At 45.6% G+C, this 15,906-nt stretch overlaps 1 long non-coding RNA gene across 40 annotated transcripts in view; it reads right to left on the minus strand.

The window, feature by feature from the left end:
- Positions 1 to 15,162, minus strand: part of LOC106558323 — a 40,235-nt gene extending 25,073 nt beyond the window's left edge. For 5 of the 40 annotated variants that reach the window (XR_005385133.1, XR_005385139.1, XR_005385126.1 and 2 more), the window contains exons 1-5: positions 14,970 to 15,155; positions 13,526 to 13,782; positions 13,083 to 13,200; positions 12,701 to 12,816; positions 252 to 441 (exon numbers count right to left, since the gene is read on the minus strand). This is a non-coding gene — a long non-coding RNA (uncharacterized LOC106558323). Of the gene's footprint in view, positions 1 to 251; positions 442 to 12,523; positions 12,658 to 12,700; positions 12,817 to 13,082; positions 13,201 to 13,525; positions 14,057 to 14,969 lie in introns of those variants that run through there. The other 35 variants (XR_005385134.1, XR_005385143.1, XR_005385135.1 and 32 more) reach the window with 21 other exon arrangements.
- Between the last annotated feature and the right edge of the window lie 744 nt (positions 15,163 to 15,906).

The following is a 15,906-nucleotide window of genomic DNA, read 5'->3' on the forward strand; positions in this document are numbered from 1 at the left end:
ATTGGGCATCTCCCGAAGAGCTTTTAACCTGCACTCTTATCTCTATGTGATCATAAAGATAAGATCTCCCGGTCTTATTGAGCGAGATGGCTTTATGTTCCAACTGCTCTACATCACCAGATGTTCTCCACTTGGGACTTCTTTGGGCAATAGGGACTCTAAACCGTTTGCTAATACAAGCCTTTTTATAAATGGTCAGAAACCATGTACAATATATAGAAGACGAATAGACTGGAACATTTTCTGCTTACCAACAACCCCAGGAGAGATTTCTTACAGCTCTAATAAATCCAGGACTGAGTCTCATTGGATGGGCTAATCACATGCCCACCCTCAATCGATGTAACTTAAAAGATTATATACTAATTAGCTAGGTCTAGAGGTGAGGTGTGTCCCTCTGAAACTGAGACTAGTTCCCCAAAGGAAATCTCAGTGATGTTCCTAGAAGAAAAGGGAAATGAAGGTAAGTCGGATCAAAACCATGGATGTCTTATCACAACAGTCATTAGATTATAAGCAGAGAAAAGACACCAGTGTGGTCACTACTGTCATTAACAGCCCCAGAGCTCTGAGTAGGTGCTAGGTTCCTTTCACATTGACACTTTTTCCTCCAAAGAATTTGCATAAGACCGCTACAGGCTGGCAAATTCTTCCTCAGCTTTTAAAACTGATCCTTTAATAACCTATATAAAGAGTCTTTGAGGCAGCTGCTTAGCTACCTACCTCCTAATATTCCTTCACAAGCAGTAGGAAACGAGAGGAAAAGTGAATTTTACATAAAACCACACTCAGTTCAACTTGAAATGTCAAATCTTTAAAAATAAGTAAAATGAAAAATGACCAAATCCCAATGTGTGCTCTCTCACACTCCTGCCCCACCCACTACAAGGTTTATAGCAGACAAAGGCAGATCAAGGTGGAAAAAGGAAGCTACTGAAGGGCTGTAAGGTTGATCTGACACTGTGCCTCCACAAGGGCTACATTGTACCCTAAACTGGGAGAACTGAAAAAAGTGTCCAGACAAATCCAAGCATGAACTACAGGAAAGGAACTTCCAAGTACATGGGATTAAAAGGTGCAGGCATGATTTCAAGTGGCTCTTCAAAATTCATGTCTGCTGGAGGAGGAGAAAAAGGCTAAATGGAGAAGCCCCCACTGGAAGTTGAATCATTAAGGGAAAAGGAAAATGAAGTTTTAGGGCCAATTAAAAAAAAAAAAAAACCCACAAAATTGGACTCTCAATCCCACAACACAAAAACCTCCCCACCGAAGCACAAAAAAACACCCTGGGAAAAGCCCCTGGACTTTGGATACCCCCAAATGAGGGGTCAGTAGACTAGAAATATTGTAAAACAACCCAATACCATAAACATGAACAAGAAGAAAGTGAAGTCTTCAAAAGTACTGCAGAAAGTCAGGAATGAAGTTCCCTATATCTCAATGGAAGAAAATTGCTCCTAATAAAAACCCTCATGGGGATCCCTGGGTGGCGCAGCAGTTTAGCGCCTGCCTTTGGCTCAGGGCGCGATCCTGGAGACCCGGGATCGAATCCCACGTCGGGCTCCCAGTGCATGGAGCCTGCTTCTCCCTCTGCTTGTGTCTCTGCCTCTCTCTCTCTCTCTATATGTGACTATCATAAATAAATAAATTAATTTAAAAAATAAATAAATGTGAAGACTTTAAAATAAAATAAAAAAATAAAAACCCTCATGAAAAAGAAAAAAACTTCAAAGTGAACTATCCAAACAAATATCAAACAAACTTTTCAGGATAGGAGAACCACTGTGAAACATATTTTTAAAACTAAAGACAGAAATGAACAAAAATCAGAAAAATAAAGAGGTGTTTGTGCTTAGAACAGTGGAAAAGACAAAAGTATCTCAGAAATGAGGAATAAGTTACAAGATGTCCAAAGGAGAACTGATTCAGAGCAAAGAAGGAGTCACTAAAGAAAAGCAGGAAAACAAGGAAATGAAAATGGCATTAAGAAGTAAAAAAGGTCAGGGGTGCTTCACTGGCTCAGTTGGTGGACATGCAACTCTTGATCTTGGGGTTGTGAGACTGAGCCTCATTCATGTTGGGTGTGGATATTACTTAAAAATAATCTAAAACAAAAGTAAAAAGGGTCACAGAAAAAGTAATGGAATGGGAAATGGGCAAAGAAAGAATACTACTTGTGTTATTAGAGTCCCTGAGTGGGACTCAGAAGTAATATTAAAAACTACAGCCCAGGGGCGCCCAGGTGGCTCAGTCAGTTAAGTGTCCAACTCTTGATTTCTGCCCAGGTCAGGACCTCAGGGTCATGAGATCAAGCCCCACACGTTGGGCTCTGTGCAGAGTGTGGAGCCTACTTAAGATCCTCTCTCCCTCTCCCTTTGCCCCTCTCCACCTTTAGAAAGAACATTTTCTAAAAATAGAAAAAAGTGTATCTGAATCTACATTTTAGAAGAACTCACCAGGAAACTAGAAGAAAAAGATTCAACAAGACATATTCTAGTAAAACTATAAGATTTCAAAGACAAAATATCATCAAAGTCGACAGATAAAAAGATCAAATTATTTACAAAGACAAAAGAAACTGGCACCCTGTTTGTAAACCAATGCACTAAGTGAGGCAATAGGCTGAATTCTAAGATAGGGCCCAAGATTTCCCACCTCCCGGAGACCTGCCTGCATCATCTCTCTACGGTGAAATGATGTATTTCATGCTTATGATTAGAGAATATGTCACAGTTGACTTGAGGGAGAGATTATCCTGTAGTGTTGACCTCATCACATAAATCCTTTAAAAGCCATTTATCCAACTAGTTGCAGAAGGGAAAGTCCGAGATTTGAAGCACAAGAAGATTTTGTGTGTCCCCTGGCTTGAAGGTGGAGAAGGCGGTGTGGCATGGAATGCAGGTTCATCTGGAAGCTGAAAGCAGCCCTGGAAACGGAGACCTCAGTCCTAAACTGCCAGAAACTGAATTCTGCTAACAACCAGAATAAACTTCAATGTAGATTCTTGCCTTAGACCTTCAGAAAAGAGCACAGTCCTCCCAACACCTTGATTTCAGCCTGTGAAACCCTGAGATTCTAGCCCCACTCTGGATTCCTGACCCACAGAAACCATGATAGGAAGTTTGTATTATTTTTAAATTTTTCTTATTTTTCATTTTGTTAAGTAAGCTCTACACACCCATCACAAGGCTTGAACTCACAACTTCAAGATCAAGAGTCCTGCACTCTACCAACTGAGCCAGCCAGGTGCCCCAGGTTCATATTTGTATTTTTTTAAGCCCCCAAGTGTGTGGTAGCAGCAATGAAAAATTGATACATAGCATTTTTAAAAAACTCAAAGAATATGAGTGAACCAAGGATTCTACATCCAATTTTCAACTATCAAAACTACAGAAAATTGGGTTTGAAGCTGGGCTACTATCGCCAGGGGCTGTTGGCAGCCCATGGACCAACCCTTCCCGGCCCTGGGGCCCCACCCTGCCTGGTTGTAACTGTCCTCAGCCCCTCTCCCCACAACCCCCTGCCCTGGGAGGTCACCCCTCAAAATAAATAAAACTACAGAAAAGTGGTTATAAACATATGAGAACTTAGAGAATTCTGCATCCATCAAGTCTTCCTGAGGAAATTACAAGAGCAGAGGGCAGCAAACTTTTTCCATAAGGACCAGACAGTGAAGCTTAGAGGCTTTGAGGAATAAATATGGCTTCTGTCACATATTATTCTGGTTTTTGGATGTGTTTCTTTTTAATTCTTTGCTCGTAAGCCACCCAAAACCAGATTATGATTCAGATTTGGCCTGCAGGCCTTATTTAAACAGCCCCTGTGTTAGAGGAGGAATGATAATGGAAAATATATAAATGTGTACAGCAGCATATAAAAAAAGATCAGGACAAGAGAACTGATGTGCAAATGTTATATATTACGATAAAATGGAAAAGCAACCACAAAAATGGCAGAAGGGAGAAGAGAGAGAATACAGTTGCTGTATAGGCCCCAGGAAGGCACTGAAGGGAAACAATCTTGAGAAACCAGATGGCTGAAGGTCATATAAATAAACAGGACTAAGGGCTTTTTAAAAAAGTACAAGTAAGGGACATGGTTCCAGATGGTAAAGTACAAAGGTCCTGAACTCACCTCCTCCCATAGACACATGGAATCTCTGGCTATATATGCAACAATTCCCTCTGAAACAAGGCCTGAAAACTAGCTGAGCAACTCCTTCATGTCAAGGAAATGAGGAGAAAACCACAATGAAGTGGGTGGGATTGAAACCCAATCTCACCATAATCCTCACTCATGACACAGTGACCTTACAAAAGAGAGAATTTACAAACCTGAAACTTCTTCCCCAAGTCAGGCACCCCAATTTTTAAGATCTGTACCTAAGAGATAAGCTCCCAAAACCTGGCTTTGAAATCCAATGGGGGTCACAACTAGGAGACCCAAAGGGCTTCAGCAAAATGAGAAAGACTTTCATAAGGACTCACACAGGGGCACTTGGGTGGCCCAGTCAGTTAACTGTCTGCTTTTGGCTCAGGTCATGATCCCAGGGTCCTGAGATCAAGCCCCTTGTTGGGCTCCCTGCTTCTCCCACTTCCTCTGCCCCTCCCCTTGCTCATATCCCCCCCTCAAATAAATAAATAAATCTTTTTAAGAAAATAAAGGGCTCGGGATCCCTGGGTGGCGCAGCGGTTTAGCGCCTGCCTTTGGCCCGGGGTGCGATCCTGGAGACCCGGGATCGAATCCCACGTCGGGCTCCCGGTGCATGGAGCCTGCTTCTCCCTCTGCCTGTGTCTCTGCCTCTCTCTCTCTCTCTCTCTCTGTGACTATCATAAATAAAAAATAATAATAAAAAATAAATTAAAAAGATTGTTCAAAAGATAAAAAAAAAAAAAAAGGGCTCACATAAACTCACCACAGGATTCAGCACAGAGGCACAGACTTTATGTGGAAGAGATTCCACTGCTCATCTTAAAGTGTCTGCAGGAGGGGCAGGAAGTGCTGGGATACTCTCAGGGGACAGGGCTGGTCAGCCTTTGTCACACCTTCCCTCTACCTTGCTGAAGCTGGCAGACTCATTTTCTTTCATGCTAGCCCTTCCCGCCTGCCCTACTCTGCAGGTGCGCTCTCACTTTCTTCCTCTGCCACACTCCAAAGTATCCATGGACTGTAACATTCAAAGAAATTCTTCTTGGCCAAATACCACCTCCCAGAGCACTGCTCAGGCAGCAGACCGAAACATATCCCCACTCTTTCTAAGAGGCCTATTCACTTTCCCAGGAGCTTTCTTTTCAGCTTAAATATTTCTTGTAAGGCAAGTGTAATGGTGATGAGCTCCTTTAGCTTTTGCTTGTCGGTCTTTAGCTCTTCACTTTGCCTGCTAAAGGGCAGGCTTCTGGTCTGGCACATTCCTAGGGCCCTATGGAAGTGCACTCAGGGAAGAAAGGCCAGTGGATACAGTCTTGGCATTCTCTCCCTTTCCCTCACTCCAGTTTGCTGGTTTCTCCCCAGATAGAGCTTATACCCTTGTATTGCACCCCGGTCTTTGTGACTATTGCCTAGAGGACTTCAGATCACCTGACTCTGACTCTATTGGCCAACAGGGCTTACACTTGTGGTCCGAAGAACTATATATATCTGCATACTAAAAGCTGCTGCCTGAGGATCTGCCTTCCAATCAGCCTGTATATAGGTGCTGACTGAGATACCTCCCTTTAGGACACAGTAAGCTCTTGGCACACCCTCAAGAACTATTAAAAGTACAATGAGCTGCTTGGACAAGCACAAAGGTTTGAGAAACAATCAAGAGTTAGGGCAAGGATGAACAATAAATAAGTCATCTCCTACATGAGACCATGCCTTCAAGATTGGGAGAGGTGGCTGTTACTACTGCTACATAGAAACCAATGCAGAGAGTGAAGCAAAACAAGTAAATAAAGGGATATATTCATAGAGGTGCTCAGCAAAACTGGGAGAAGAATGAATAGTGAGAACTTAAAAAACAAAAAAAGAAAATATAAGAAAATACCACACAGAAGTCACAGAGCAAACGAATACAATAACTTCACTGAAAAATACAGTAAAGGGCTTCAACAGCAGACTACATTGGCAGAAGAAAGGATTAGTGAATGCTAAGATAGGGCAGTACAACTCACCCCATCAGAGCAACAAAATGAATAAAAGTAAAGATACCTTTAAGGAATTTAGGGGCATCAAGCATACTAACACTCATATACAGGCCCCAGAAGGAGAAGTGAGTGAAAGTGGCAGGAACTTATTGGAGAAATAATGGCTGGAAACTCTCCTAACCTGATGAAGAAAACAGACATTCAGAGAGTTCCAAATAAAATGAACCCAAGGAGACCCATCTTGAGACACATTACAATTAAAATGTCAAAAGTTAAAGGAGAGAATCTTAAAAGCAAGAGAAAACTTGTTACATACAAGGGAATCCCCATAAAACTACTAGATTTTTTCAGAAGAAATTTTGCAGACCAGAGGGAGTGCACAATATATTCAAAGTGCTAAAAGTAAAAACTTTCCAGCCAAGAATACTCTACTTGGCAAAGTTAATCAGAATTGAAGGAAAGAGAGAGAGTTTCACAAGCAAGCAAAAGCTAAAGGAGTTCACCACTAAATTAGCCTTACAAGAAATGTCAGACCACTTAAAGTTGAAAAAAGGGGTGCTAATTAGTAAGAAGAAAATATATGAAAGTGCAACTCACACTGGTAAAGTTAAATACATAGTAAAGGTAGGAGCACATGGGCAGCTCAGTGGTTAAGCTCTGACTCTGGATCTCAGTTTAGGTCTCAGGGTTGTGAGTTCAAGCCACACCCTGGGCTCCACACTGGGTGGGGAGCCTCCTTAAAAAAATAAAATTATTATATCTATACACACACACACAGAGTAAAGGTAATGGATTAATCACTTAAAAACTAGTATGAAAATTAAAAGATAAAGTAGTAAAACTAAAATCACAGTAATTAGTTAAGAGATACAAAGGATAAAAACATGTAAAATGTAACATCAAAACCACAATATGCAGTAGGAGGATAAAAATGTAGAAGTTTAGAATGCGTTCAAACTTATCAATCTAAAATAGGCTGTCATTAATATATATGTAACCCTCGTGGTAACCACAAAACAAAAACATCAGGTAGGTACACAAAAGATAACGAGAAAAAGGAATCTAAGCATGCCACTAAAGAAAATCATCAAGCCACAAAGGAAAAGGCAAGAGAAGAAAAAGGAACGGGGCAGAGGGGGAGGGACTACAAAACATCCAGAAAACAAAAATGGAAATGAGAACGTACCTATCAATAATTACTTTAAATGTAAAGGGATTAAACTTTCCAATAATAAAAAAAAGAGTAGTTGAATTTAAAAAACAAACAAGACCCATCTAATGCTGCCTACAAGATATGCACTTCAGTTCTAAGAACACACAGAGTGAGAGGATGGAAGAACATAAACGGAAGCCAAAAGAAAGCTGGGGTAGCTATACTTATATTGGGCAAAATAGACTTTAAAACAAAGACTGTGATAAGAGATAAAAGCGTTATAAAGTAAGGGGTCAAGCTCCCCAAAAAAGATGTAACGTGAAATATTTTTGCACCTCATATACAAGCACTAAATATATAAAGCAAATATTAAGAGACCAGGGGCACCTGGGTGGCTCAGTCAGTTAAGCATCTACCTTCAGCTCAAGTCATGGTCCCCGGGTCCTGGGATGGAGCCCGTCCAGGCTCCCTGTTCTCCCTCCCCCTCTGCCACTCTTCCTACTTGTGCTTGCGCGTGCTCTCTGTCAAATAAATAAAATCTTTTAAAAAAAATATTAAGAGACCAAAAGGAATTGATGGCAATATGATAATAGTTGGGGGACTTTAACAGCACACATCTATGGATATCAGAAAGTCAGGAAATATTGACCTCAAACAACATGTTAGACCAAATCAACTTGATATTTACAGAACATTCCATCCAATAGCAACAAAATACACATTTTTCTAAAGTGCACATGGAACATTCTCCAGAATAGACCACAAAACAGATCTTAATTTATTTAAGAGAACTTACACCATAGCAAATATTTTTTCCACCAAATAGTGTGACACTAGAAGTCATTAATAGGAAGTAGGAAACTGGAAAATTCACAAATATGGAGAGGCTAGCCCACATGCTACAGAACCAATGAGTCAACAAAGAAATCAATAGAAATAAAATACCTTGAGACAAATGAAAATGGAAATGTAACACACCAAAATTTATGGGATGCATCAAAAGCAGTTCTAAAAATCTAGGAAGTTCACAACAAATGCTTACCTCATGAAACAAAATTCCAAAACAACATTACACCTCAAAAAGCTAGAGTTCAAACCCAGAGTTTATAGGAGGAAGAAAATATAACAAAAATCAGCACAAAAATAAATGAAACAGAAATTTTAAAAAGGACCAATGGAAAAGATCAATGGAAAAAAAAAAAAAAAAGCTGGTTCTTTGAAAACATAGATAAGACCTAAAAAAATAATTTCAGAAATGAAAGAGGAGCTGTTTCAACTGCTACCACAAAGGTTTCTAAGAAACCATTATGAATAATTATATGCTAACAAATTAGACAGCCTAGAAAAAATTAATTCCAAGAACATACAACCTACCAAGACTTAAATCATAAAGAAATAAGAATCTGAACAAATACTAGTAATGAGATTGAATCAATAATTGAATACCTTTCAGTAAGCAAAAGTCCAGAATCAGATGGCTTCACTGGTGAATTCTACCAAACACTAAAAAAATGAATATTAAGGACGCCTGGGTGGCTCAGAGGTTAAAGCACCTGCCTTTGGCCCAGGGCGTGATCCTGGAGTCCCTGGGATCAAGTCTCGCATCAGGCTCCCTGCATGGAGCCTGCTTCTCCCTCTGCCTGTGTCTCTGCCTCTCTCTCTCTCAATCTGTCTCTCTCATGAATAAATAAATAAAATCTTTAAAAAAAGATTAATACTCATCCTTCTTAAATTCTTCCAAAAAAACCACCAACCCCAGAAGAGGAAGAAACTCTTCCAAACTCATTTTACAAAGCCAACATTACTCTGATACCAAAACCAGAAAAGGATGCCACCAGGAAATTAAAGGCCCGTATCCCTGCTGAATATAGATGCAAAAATCCTCAACAAAATATTAGCAACCTGAATTCAACAATACGTTAAAAGGGTCATACACCATGATCAAGTGGGATATTTTTCCCAGGGATGCAAGGATGATTCACTATCTGCAAATAAGTCAGTGTGATACACCACATTAAGAAATGAAGGATAAAAATCTTATCTCAATACATGCAGAAAAAAATTTTGACAAAATTGAACTTTCGTTTAGGCTTTTAAAAACTCTCAACAAAGAGGGTGTATAGATGAAAGCCATCTCAACATAACAAAGGCCACTTATGACAGGCCTGCAAATGACATACTCAACAGTGAAAGATCAGGAACAAGACAAGAATGACTATTTTTGCCACTTTTAATCAATATAGTATTAGAAGCTCTCACTAGAGCAAGTAGGCATGGAATAAAAGGCATCCCAATTGAAAAGGAAGGGGTAGACTGTCACTATTTGCAGAGGACATGCTAGCTTTGCACTGTGGCAGTATCATAGCCAATGAGGTTTATCCAAGGAGCGATCATTGCTAATTGCAGAGGACATGCTTTATATATAAAATCCCAAAGACTCCACTAGAAATCTATTAGTAGAGCTAAAGAACAAATTCAGTGAAGTTACAGGATAAAAAAATTAATGTATAAATATCAGGAAGAGGAATTAAGAAAATGATCCCATTTACAACTGCATCAAAAAGAAAAAAAATACCTAGGAATAAACGAAGGAGGTGAAAGATCTGTACTCTGAAAACCCTAAGATGCTGATGAAAGAAACTGAAGAGGGCACAAAGAAATGGAAAGACAGTCCATGTCCGTTGATTAGAATACTGTTAAAATGTCCCATACTACCCCAAAACAATTTGATAGACCCAGTGCGATCACTCTCAAAATTCTAATGGCATTTTTCACGGAAATAGACAAACCTAAGACGTGCGTGGAACCTCAAAAGACCCCAAATAGCCCAAGCAATCTTGAGAAAGAAGACGCATCATGCTCCCTGATATCAAACTAGATTACAAAGCCAGAGTAATTAAACGTGGTGTGGTGTTACCATAAAAATAGACATTTAGATCAATGGAACAGAATGCAGAGTCCAGAAATAAACCCATGCATATATGGTTAATTATAACAAAGGCAACAAGAATGTACAATGGGGAAAACACAGTCCCTTTGTTAACTAGTGCTGTGAAAATTAAACTGTCACATGCAGGCAGCCCCGGTGGCGCAGCGGTTTGGCGCTGCCTGCAGCCCAGGGTGTGATCCTGGAGACCTGGGATCCAGTCCTGTGTCGGGCTCCCTGCATGGAGCCCGCTTCTCCCTCTGCCTGTGTCTTTGCCCCTCTTTCTCTCTCTGAATGAATAAGTAAATAAATCTTTAAAAAATAATAATAATAAATAAATAAGCTGCCATATGCGATAGAATAAAACCGGACTTTACACCTTACACAAAAACTAACTTAATATGATTTAAAGACTTGAATGTAAGGCCTAAAACCATAAAACTTCTAGAAGAACCCGTAGGAGGTAAGCTCCTTGACACTGATGTCTTGGTGATGATTTTTTAAATCTGATACCCAAAGCAAAACCAACAAAAGCAAAAATAAACAAGTAGGACTACTTCAAACTAAAAAACTAAAACTAAACTAAAACTAAAAAGCTTCTGTACAGGGGCGCCTGGGCAGCTTGGTCAGTTGAGCTTCTCTTATTCTCAGCTCCCATCATGATCTCAGGGTGGTGAGATCGAGCCCGAGTTTGGCTCCGTGCTTAGCATGGAGTCAGCTTGAGAGTCCCTCCCTCTGCCCCCCTCCCTGCTTGCACATGCTCTCTCACATAAAAAAAATGTAAAGAAAAAAAGCCTTTGTATAGCAGAGGAAACCATCGAGAGAGTGAAATGGTGACCCTCTGTTTGCAAATCATAGATCTGAGAAGGCGTTAATATGCAAAATATATAACGAACTGAGAACTCAGTAACAAAAATCCCGTTAAAAAATGGGCAGAGGCTCTGAATTGACATTTTTCTAAAGAAGACATACATGTAGATGGCCAACAGGTACATTAAAAAATGCTCGGGCAGCCCCGGTGGCGCAGCGGTTTAGCGCCGCCTGCAGCCCAGGGCGTGATCTGGAGACCCTGGATCGAGTCCCACGTCAGGCTCTCTGCATGGAGCCTGCCTCTCCCTCTGCCTGTGTCTCTGCCTCTCTCTCTCTCTCTGCATCTCTATGAATAAATAAAATCTTTAAAAAAAAATGCTCAACATCCCACTATCATCAGGGAAATGCAAATCTAAACAATGAGCTATCACACCTGTCAGATGACTGCGGTCAAAAAGAAATAATGAGTGTTGGTGAGGATGTGGAGAAAAAGGACCCCTCGTGCACTGTTGGTGGGAATGCAAACTGCTGCAACCACTGTGCGAAACAGTATGGAGGTTCTTCAAAAAATTTAAAATAGAAATACCCTATGATCCAGTAATTCCACTACTGGGTATTTGCCTACAGAAAACAAAAAACACTCAATTGTTTTAACATATATCCCTATATTTACTGAAGCATATTTACAGTATCCAAGATATGGAAACAATCAATAAATGGACAAAGAAAACGTGGTATTATTCAGCGATCAATAAGAATAAGACCTCGCCTTTCGTGACAACACCGATAGACTTTGAAGGTGTTATGCCACGTGAAATAAGTCAAACGGAAAAAGACAAACTGATTTTTCTTATATCTGGAATCTAAAAAAAAAAAACAAAACAAGGAAGCGGACTCATAGATCTAGAGAACGATTTGCAGTTGCCAGAGGCATTAGGTGGACGGTGGGCAAAATTAGCAAACTGCTTTGGGTTTTGGTTTATTTATTTTTGGTCCTGATAAATTGGATAAGGAAACCCAAAACACATAGAGAACACCAACATGATTTGGAGATAAGCATAAATCACACAAACAAGATACAAGTAGCACCAACAATCAAAGGTCAGTATTGAAATAATATGTGTATATTTTTAACAGATTTTGTTTTTAAGTAATCTCTGCACCCAACACGGGGCTCGAACTCACAAGCCCAAGATCAAGAGTTGCATGCTCCTCCAACTGAGCCAGCCTGGCACCCTGAAACAGTACTTTTTTTTTAAAATGAAAAACCTCAGGAGTTTCTCTTGCCTCTTGAGAGACCTGAACCGGGTCCACAGCTGCTGGTACTCGACCCCCCACCCCGTCTACGCTGCCTTCAACAACATGTAACTTCTTGAGTCATCCCAGAAAAGTCATCTGCTTCATGAGGAAACTAGAATCACTGGTGTTGTAAGGCAAAGCCAAGGTTTGCCAGGAAGCCCTTAGGTAGCCAAGCGTGCGGGCCAGGCGCCCTTTCTGTATTTTTACCTTTTACAGGATCTCAAACGAGAGCCCTGTAAATCCTTCAACATCCACCTCTGCCTCTGTGTCGGAGAAGCCTAGCCGTATTTCCGTAGCTGCTTCCCTGGTCCCCAGCACCCACTTTCTGCTCCTAGAACCTCACTTTCACCCAGACTGCCTCCATGACCCTCCTTTGTTCCCTACACTGTCAGTCTGGGTGGCGAGAGGGCCCGGCTGCCTTCTCCTGGGATCTTCCTAAGAACCCTGATGTATTTTCCAGGATCTTCCTCACTTCCCGAAACATTTTCTTTTGAAGTTTCCTATCGGCCATGAAAGAAAAAAAAAAATTAAGTCTTACAAAAAGACACCATAAAATGAAGTCAAAAGACAATTAACAAAGACTTAATTCCAGATTGGATAAAGAGTACCTACAAGTCGACAACACAAATAAGGCCCAGTTATTTTTTTAAAATCGACAGAGGATGGAACAAAAGCAATTCAAAGAAGAAATCCTGAAAGGTCTGTAAGCATGTAAGAAGCTAGGTTTCAACCTTCCCGGCACACAAATGCAACAGCCATTTCCCACCTGCCGACTGGGGGAAAAATACGTTCCAGCGGGACGCAGGTGTCCTCATGCAGCCAGTAGAGTCGTCTGGGAGGGCAGGCGGGCACACCTGGCACAGTGCGGGCACACCTGGTGGAGACTGAGAAAATTAGGCCATTCCACCTCAAGTTTAGCGTTAGCACAAGTACAGCCATCTCAGGCCCCTGTGAATAAGAGCTGAACTTTACAGGAAAAACCGCAGAACGCCCTTGACAGAGTCGCATGTCAGAGTAAGAAGAGAGCTCAGGATGCCCTTGACAGAAAGTCCGGTATTGGAATGAAAACAGCTTAAGAAATTCCTCCACCCCTTCTGAAAATCCCCTAGACCAGCCCATAAAAACCCAGCTGTAACTCCCCTTGGGGTCCGAGTCCCTGCTCCCCCGAGTCGGGTATACTTGGACCCAAGCTAATAAACCCTCATGTACTTGCAGCGGTGTCGGCTCCTTGGTGGTTGTCTCGGATTCGCAATCTTGGGCACAACAGCCTGGCACGGTGCGGGCACACCTGGCACGGTGCGGGCACACCTGGCACAGTGCGGGCACACCTGGCACGGTGCGGGCACACCTGGCACGGTGCGGGCACGCCTGCAGGGGCTCCGCCGACCTCCTTCAGCGGCGGGAGGTCCGACCCTTGGCCTGCTGCACCCCAGGGGGCGAGCCTGAGCTCTTCCCGCGTGGCTCACCTACAAGACCAACGGCGCCACGTGTGGGTGATACGGCCCCGCGCAGAGCTCCGGCGGCTCCGAGCCCCTGGGTCGGGCTCTTAGGCCCCCAGGGACCCTCTAGGAAAACGGCGGGAAGGGGAGAGAAAGGAGGAAAGCTCCATCCCGTTGCGTAACTCGGATGAAGCCACCGGGGTACTTGGGGCGTCGGCCCCCTCCGGGAAATCGGCGTGGGAGCCGGCCGTGAGCTGCGGCGCCTTCCCCCCGCGGCCCGGGCGCGCCCAGGGGCCTCGGCCTCAGCCTCAGCGGAGGGAAGGCGCGGGCGGGGCGGGGCGGGGCGGGGCGGGGCGGGGGTCGGCCTCACCCCGGCTCACCCGGGCCACGCGCGCCGGCGCCTCCACCCGAACAGCACAGGCCGCGCCGAGAAGCAAGTCTCCCAGCGTGTGGGCGTGGAGGGGGCGCCACGAGCGCCACGAGGGCCACGAGGGCCACGGCGCCTGCCTGCCTCGCCCTTCCCTCTCCTAGCCCGACCCTCCTCGGAGCGTCGACGCGGGCACCCGCCGCCCTCGCCTAAAGCGTAGGCGGCCCCGCCACCCCTCGGCCTGGCTGGCTTCCCTCGGCTCTGCCAGCGGCGGACGCGGGCGCCATTTCGGGGCTGCCGGGCAGTACCGGGCTCTGGGGTCGAGGGAGCAACCCCGGAGGGCCCGGCGGCCGCGGCACGCGACGGGGACAGGCTTCAGGGGCCGGCTCGGGAGGGGACGGACTTTTCTACCCAGGTACAAAAAATGTGAGCTTTTGGGGGGAAAACGTTAAACGCTGGCATAACCGCCCCGACAAGGAAACGAGGGGCTCCGCTTGCAGACTCGCAGGCCTCTACTGCCACCTACTGCGGACGCCGCGTCCTGGGGCTCGGCCCAGAGCGAGCAGCGCCGCGCCGGGGTGCGGCCTAGGGCCCCGCGGCGGGCACGGAAGCGGCTTTAAAAAAGTAAAGAATAAAACTGTAAAAAAAAAAAAAAAAAAAAAAAAATTCATTGCAGTAATGGTTTCCCCCCGCGGGAAGGACAACCAGGCCGCCGAACACGTCCAAATACGAACGCGTCTCGAAGCTCCGGCCGCGGCCGCACACAACTTCCCGTGCAGCCTCCAGTTTCCTCCCGAGGTTTCCTCCTCTTAAAGTCTCCATTTTTCCTGGTGACAATTTTCCCGACCTTCCCACCGGATCAGTTTCAGCAGCTACACGCCGGGCGTCATCAGCTCGGATCTTCGCCTGTTTCCCTTCCCTTCTCTTCTCGCCGCGCGCGCCTTCGCACCTGCGGCTCCTAATGCCGCCGCATCTCTACTTCCCGCGTCGCGGCGCTTGGCGGCCCCGGCCCCGCCCTTCGCTCCCGCGGAGCTGTCGCTGCAGGGGCTCCACCGACGCCGCCGCCCCCGCCCCGACGCCCCTCCTGACCCGCCGCCGCCGCCCCTCCCGCCCCGACGCCCCTCCCGCCCCGACGCCCCTCCTGACCCGCCGCCGCCGCCCCCGACCCGACGCCCCTCCTGACCCGCCGCCGCCGCCCCCGACCCGACGCCCCTCCCGACCCGACGCCGCTGCCCCCGACCCGACACCCATCCTGACCCGACGCCGCCGCCCCCGCCCCGACGCCCCTCCTGACCCGACGCCGCCGCCCCCGACCCGGCGCCCCTCCCGACCCGACGCCGCCGCCCCCGGGCCCGGCCCCCCCTCGGGCCTGCGGAGACCCGTGGCGTCAGTCCGCTTGCTTCCCGCTGCCCCGGCCGTGTGCCTCGCCCATTTGCCGGCCGCCGGCCGTGCGTGCGCTGGCCCGTCCTCGGGCTCGTCCTCGGGCTCGTCCTCGTCCTCGTCCTCGCGGACTCCCTCCGCGGCGCCCGCTCGGCGGCCGGGCTCCCCAGGTCCCCGCCGAGGGCCCCCTGCGGGAGGACTGAGCGTCCGCCGTGCTCCCCGCGTCGTCGCCCGTTGGACCGCTTCTTCGGGATGCCTCGAAAGTTGTAATTGGCAGTTGGGCTTGGGGCTCCGGCCCGGGGGAAGGCGCGTGGGTCTGCGGTACCGCGGCGGCCCGAACCCGCCTTCGCCTCCCGCGCCCACGTGCGCAGACTCAGCCCCCACGGCAGCGCGCACAGCCCTGC

This window comes from Canis lupus, chromosome 37, assembly GCF_011100685.1.
Source record: "Canis lupus familiaris isolate Mischka breed German Shepherd chromosome 37, alternate assembly UU_Cfam_GSD_1.0, whole genome shotgun sequence".
Lineage (NCBI taxonomy): Eukaryota > Metazoa > Chordata > Mammalia > Carnivora > Canidae > Canis > Canis lupus.